The sequence below is a fragment of the Lynx rufus genome, unplaced genomic scaffold (assembly GCF_022079265.1).
Source record: "Lynx rufus isolate CCGP_SWC_20201006 ecotype Redwood Valley unplaced genomic scaffold, mLynRuf1.p SCAF_4, whole genome shotgun sequence".
Classification (NCBI taxonomy): domain Eukaryota; kingdom Metazoa; phylum Chordata; class Mammalia; order Carnivora; family Felidae; genus Lynx; species Lynx rufus.
In genome coordinates, this window is record NW_025814856.1 from 4,962,231 (window position 1) to 4,968,230 (window position 6,000).

At 58.1% G+C, this 6,000-nt stretch overlaps 1 protein-coding gene and 1 long non-coding RNA gene across 2 annotated transcripts in view; one reads left to right on the forward strand and one right to left on the reverse strand.

Moving 5' to 3' along the window:
• The window catches only part of CERS4 (ceramide synthase 4), a 35,103-nt gene extending 34,923 nt beyond the window's left edge, over window positions 1–180 (reverse strand). The window contains exon 1 of the mRNA XM_047095370.1: window positions 50–180. The gene's annotated coding sequence lies outside the window, so the exon portion shown is untranslated. The remainder of the gene's footprint in view (window positions 1–49) is intronic.
• Window positions 181–791: 611 nt separating this feature from the next.
• On the forward strand, window positions 792–3,478 carry LOC124524149 (uncharacterized). Its single transcript, XR_006965163.1, has 3 exons — window positions 792–922; window positions 1,594–1,684; window positions 2,004–3,478. It is a non-coding gene; the product is annotated as an uncharacterized LOC124524149 (long non-coding RNA).
• The last annotated feature ends 2,522 nt before the right edge of the window (window positions 3,479–6,000 follow it).

Genomic DNA, 6,000 nt, shown 5'->3' on the forward strand with positions numbered 1-6,000 from the left:
GCGAGGGTGGCGTTCCGGGCGGCGTTCGGGGCGCGGGGCGCTCGCTTACCTGGGGGCGCAGGCGGCGGGGCGCAGCGGGGACGGACGCGGAGAGGAAGGAGCAGGCGCGGCCCGCACGCGGCAGCGGGACTCTGCTCCCGGGGCCCCCTCCGCCGTGGGCCCAGGAGGTAGGCAGGGGTGGGGGGGCGGGGCCTGGAGGGGCGGGGCCGGGCCGGGGCGGGCCCCTGCGGGGCGCAGGGTCCGGGCGGCGCTCGGCCCCCTCCGCGGCCTGGACCGCTTCCCGGACCCCCCGCCCCGCGCCGCGGGCCCCGGCCTAGCTCCGCCCCCAGGCCCGCCCCCACCCCCACCCCCGCTCCAGGCCTGTCCGGAGGCGCGCCTGGCCGAGAGCCAGCGGCAGGTCCCCGGGCTGCGCCTTATCTCTCTCCTTTGAACCCAGCACCTTCGGCGCTCAGTCTGGCTCCTGGTTCCGTTCCGCTCGCCGCACGTCCGCGCGATCCCCTCCTGCCGGGTCCCCTCTTCTGGCCCCGCCCAGACCCGCGCATCTGCACCCACACCGCGTGTGCCCTGATCGCCGGAGCACACGGGCCGGCCGGGCATCGATTGCCGGGGAGGCCCGGACTGTCTCGGGCCTCAGAAGCCACCTCGGGTTCCCCACTTGTCCCAGATTGAAGACCGAGCCGCCCCAGTTCGGAGGCGTGGGGCGGAAGCCCAGTTGGGAGGTTGGGCGTAGGGGAGGGCAGGCAGGCGGGTGGGGTGCGGGGGGTCAGGAGGCAGAGCAGGGGAGACGGGCCCGCGTGGGTGGTGGGGCAGCCCCCAGCCCTCTCTTGCCGGATGGAAGCGAAAGTGACCCGGGGTCAGCAGTGCGCGGGAGCAGGGAGCCCCGGCAAGCCTTGAACGGAAGACGATCCTGGATGGGGCGCAGGTAGTCTGTGAGCGCCTGGGTCGTACCCCGGGGAGGGGGGGGGCGGTGCTCACGGCCCAGCTGCCCCAGCCGAAGGCAAGGGGGTTCCAGAGCTGCTGGCCAACGGCCCCTCACCAAGTGGCTTCACCTTTGAACAATAAGCCTCTCCTTGAAGCACATCCAGGGCGAGGGAGGGAGAAGGCCCGGCCTCTTGGGCGTGGGGCCCTAAGCCGGTTGCTTCACGTTGCTGAGATTTGATTTCCACACATGGGAAGCAAGAGGGGCCCGAGAGCCTGTGCCTCCAAGAGACTATTTTTTTCTCTTTTCAAATGTGCGCGTCCTTCTCCCTCAAACCCTCCCTCCCTCCCCCTGTGCTCCCAAGAGCTCCTTTGTGCACGGGGGGAGAGGAAGGGCCATAAAGCCACTTTCCCAGTTGCAGGGCCCAGGAGCTGCGGTTTTATCGCCTTGCACCTGGGGGGGGGGCGCTCAGAACGTGACAGTCGTCTGTATTAATAGTAACTGGAGACATTGTGGAAGGGCGGAGTCCAGGCCCCAGGGGAGAAGCAGCAGATCCCTGGAGAAGTAGAGGGGGAGGCCCCTGAAAAAGGATTTGGGTGGGCCAGGGTCAGGGACAGATTTCTTGGCTACCCTATGCCCTCCTTTTCTCCTGCCCCCACCCCATGTGTGAGCAGGGAGTATTCAGGACAGGCTTCCTGGAGGAGGTGACATCTGAACCCTGAGAGGTGAATGGATGGTGGCCTTAAGTGGAGTTAGAGTCCAGAGGTGAGTGAAGAGGGCAGCAGGGTGGGGCCAGCCACCAAGGCCCTCCAGGGTTCTCCCAGGAGAGGGACAATCAGACTTCAAATTGGACTCTGCCGTGGGGCCGCTGGGGCCTGGTGGAAGGGGTACGGACAGGGCTCTGGGCATCAGGGGAGGCCAGGATCTGGTTGGTGGGAGTTTCTAAGCCCGAGAGCCCAGTGTGGGGTGTCTGGGGAGGGGGAGGGGGAACCCTAGGGAGGCCCAAAGCTGGGACCAGAGGCAGAGAGGGGGAGCGCCTTGCTTCCCCCTCCCCTCCGGGTTTTCACACCTTTTGTGCTTGAAGGGCAGACCCAGGTGGAGGACGCTGTACTATCTGAAGATGAAGAAAGGGGCCATGAGCCAAGGAACGCAGATGCTTCTAGAAGCCGGAAACACCTTCTCCCCAGGGGCTTCCAGGAGGAAAATGTGACCCTGTGGACACCTGGATTTCAGCCCAGTGAGACCCGTTTTGGACTTCTGACCTCCAGAACTGTCAGATAACTGTGTGTTCTTTTAAGCCACCAAGTGAGTGCTGACTTGTTACGGCAGCGATAGGAGACTCAGACCCCCAACCTCCCGCCCAGAGTCCTGCTTGTGCTCTCAGAACCACCCCTCCCCGCCCCCCCCCCCACATCTGGACTCAGTTTCCAAATCAGCAGTCTGGGGCCCCATCCAGGTCAGACCCACAACCCCTGCAGCACGCACCCATCACCCACCCCTCCAGACCTCTGGGCCCCTCTGGGGGTCTACCGGGGCTGCTGCTCCCTTGTTCCAGCAGGGTGGGAACTGAAATCCCACAAGTCTGTCTGTCACTGCCTCTCTGTGCCCTGCAGTGCCCAACTCACGCCAGGCCTGCTGTCCCAGGCCTCTCTGTGTCTGGCTGTCCTCCCTGGCCTAGCCTTTGCCAAACAAGACCTCTGTCCTCAGTGGGGGGCTCCTCTCCCCGAAGGCAGGAGCCCCCAGTTCAGACAGTCCTGGGCTCATGTTTGTGCTGTGTGAACTCGGGTGTGTGACACAGCCTCTCTGAGCCCCAAGGTGTCCTCATCTGTGGAATGGAAGAGAACCAGGCCATCTGGGGGACAGATAGGTGGAGGGACCCCTGCCTCCATGCTGTTTCATCCAAGTGGCCTGAGTCAGGGCTGGGGAGGGCTGGGATGGGTCGGATGGGGTGGGTGGAGAAGCCTTTATGCTGTCTGTTCCTCCTGTCTGGAACGCTTTTCCTTCTTCTTGCCAGTCCGCGTGGCCCCCTCCCGCCATCCCTTGGGCCTTTAGTCAGGGGTTCACACTGTCCACCCATCCTGCCCCCCCCCGCCTGCCACCGCCCCCCCCCCCCCACCAGCTGTATCTCCCCAGCCCTCCTCCCTCTCGGTTCCTTTTTTATCCTGTGCCTGATAGCCTCCTCCTGGAAAATGTCCACCCCTCAAGGCTGGGGGGCAGAGGGGGTGTCCCATCTTGATCCCCCAGTGACCCTAACGCTGAAACAGGGCCCGGTACCCAGTGGGTGTTTCACAGATGTTCCTTAAGGGCAGAGAGGATGGGGCGAGGCAAGGTGGGAAATGAAGTTTTCCAAGAAGGGCTCTGAAGAGGGCCTACTGGGTATGTCTGTGAGTTGGCCTGCCTTCTTGTCCGTGTGTCTCCAGGTCCCTCTGGGTCTCTGTGTTTCTGTGTGTGTGTGTGTGTGTGTGTGTGTGTGTGTCTGCAGGGGTGTCTCTGTGTTTCTGGGGTGTCTGTACGTGAGCGTCTGACTGGACGCACACAGCTTCAACTTCTCCGGCCACGGTGGGGGGTGGGAGGGGGGATACTGAGCTGTTCTCCCTGGAGCGACTCTGCCTCCTTCCATCCTGCTGCTGCCTCCCCAAGGGCCCCGCCAGCTTCCCAGTGTCGGCGGGATAACCCACTTGAGTTGGTGACGCCTGCCTGCCAGCCTGAGGTTCCCAGCAGCCGGGCAGGGAACAGCATGACGGGGCTCCCGTGCTGGGCGCTTTATAGAGACGAACATACCCACCCCTGTCTGTGGAGCAAGTGCATTAAAAATTCCCATTTCAGGGGCGCCTGGGTGGCTCAGTCGGTTAAACGTTCCACTTCTGCTCGGGTCCTGATCTCATGGTTTGTGAGTTCGAGCCCCGCGTCGGGCTCTGTGCTGACAGCTCAGAGCCTGGAGTCCGCTTTGGATTCTACGTCTCTCTCTCTCTCTCTCTGCCCCTCCCCCACTTGTGCTTTCTCTCTCTCTCTCTCAAAAATAAAATAAACATTTAAAAAAAAATTCCCATTTCCACAGACGACGACACAAGCCCAGAGTGGTGCAGTTAGCTGCCCGAGGCCACACAGCCAGAGAGGAAGCTTGAACTCAGCTTCTCTTGACCTCTTATTCTCTGTCAGCCCCTGCTTTCTTTCCTTGTGCTGGTTTTGGGGGGGGCACTGGGGTAGGGTCACAGAGGACCCTCACCCCTCACCTTCCCTCAGCCCTGGCAGACTCACATCCCTCACTCTTTTTATTTTATTATTATTATTTTTAATGTTTATTTTTGAAGGAGAGAGAGAGAGTGTGAGTGGGGGAGGGGCAGAGAGAGAGAGAGAGAGAGAGAGAGAGAGAGAGAGAGAGACATAGAATCCAAAGCAGGCCCCAGGCTCTGAGTTGTCAGCACAGAGCCCGACGCGGGGCTCAAACCCACAAGCTACATGATCATGACCTGAGCTGAAGTCAGACGCTTAACCGACCGAGCCACCCAGGCGCCCCTATTTTATTTTTAAAAAATAATCTCGGGGGCGCCTGGGTGGCTCGGTCGGTTAAGCGTCCGACTTCGGCTCAGGTCATGATCTCACGGTCCGTGGGTTCAAGCCCCGCGTCGGGCTCTGTGCTGACAGCTCAGAGCCTGGAGCCTGTTTCCGATTCCGTGTCTCCCTCTCTCTCTGCCCCTCCCCTGTTCATGCTCTGTCTCTCTGTCTCAAAAATAAATAAACGTTAAAAAAAAAAAAATCTCCACACCCAACTTGGGGCTTGAACCCACAACCCCGAGATCAAGAGTCACACACTCCACTGACTGAGCCCACAACGTGCCCCATTTTCTTTTCTTTTTTTAAACAATCGCATCTTATGTAGTCCCCCTTTTTAAAAAATGAGGTAAAAAGTATATAGCATGAAATGTACCACTGTAACCATTTTTTAAAGTGTTTAAATTTGTGTTTAGTAATCTCTACACCCAACGTAGGGCTTGAACTCACAGCCCCAAGATCAAGAGTCACATACTCTTCCAACGGAGCCAGCCAGGCGCCCCCTGTTGTAGCCATTTTTAAGCGCACAGCTCGGTGGCACTAAGTATATTCACACGGTTGTGCAACCACCCCCACCATCCATCTCCAGAACTTTCTCATCTTTCCACACTTGAGATTATGTCCCCATTAAACACTGACTCCCTAACCCCTACTCCAGTCCCTGGAACCTGCCATCTACACTCTGTCTCTACGAATTTACCCATTTGAGGTATCTCATATAAGTGGAGTCCTACGGTATTTGTCCTTCTGAGTCTGGCTTGGTTCATTTAGCGTAACGTTTTCAAGGCTTATCCACGTTTCAGAACTTTATTCTTTTTAATGGCTGAGTAATATTCCACGGTATGAATGGACCACATGATTTATTCATTCGTCCGTTAATGGACACTTGGGTTGTTTCCACCCGCTGGCCGTTGTGATTGTGCTGCTGGGAACATGGGTGCACAAATATCTCTTTGAGTCCCTGCTTTCCAGGGATACCCAGAAGAGGGATCGCTGGCTTATACAATAATTCTACGTTTAACTTTTTGAGGAAACTGAACCTTGCTTTTTAACTTAATGTTCCTGGGAGCCCAATGCAGGGCTTGAACTCACAACCCTGATATCAAGACCTGAGCTCGGATCAAGAGTAGAATGCTTCACTGACTGAGCCACCCAGGCACCCCACTTTTTAAAAAAATTTTTTTAACATTTATTCATTTTTGAGAGAGAGAGAGACACACAGAATCGGAAGCAGGCTCCAGGCTCTGAGCTGTCAGCACAGAGCCCGAGGCGGGGCTTGAACTCATGAACCGTGAGATCATGACCTGAGCCGAAGTCAGATGCTTAACCCACTGAGCCACTCAGGTGCCCCTACTTTTTATTTTTTTAAGTAAGCTTTATGCCCAAGATGGGGCTTGAATGCATGACCCTGAGGTCAAGAGTTGCACATTCCCCTAACTGAACCAACCAGTTGCCCCAAAGTTCTTTTTAATATTAAGGAAATTACTTATTCTCTGATACAAGCCGCAATATTCCCCTCGCCCTCCCAG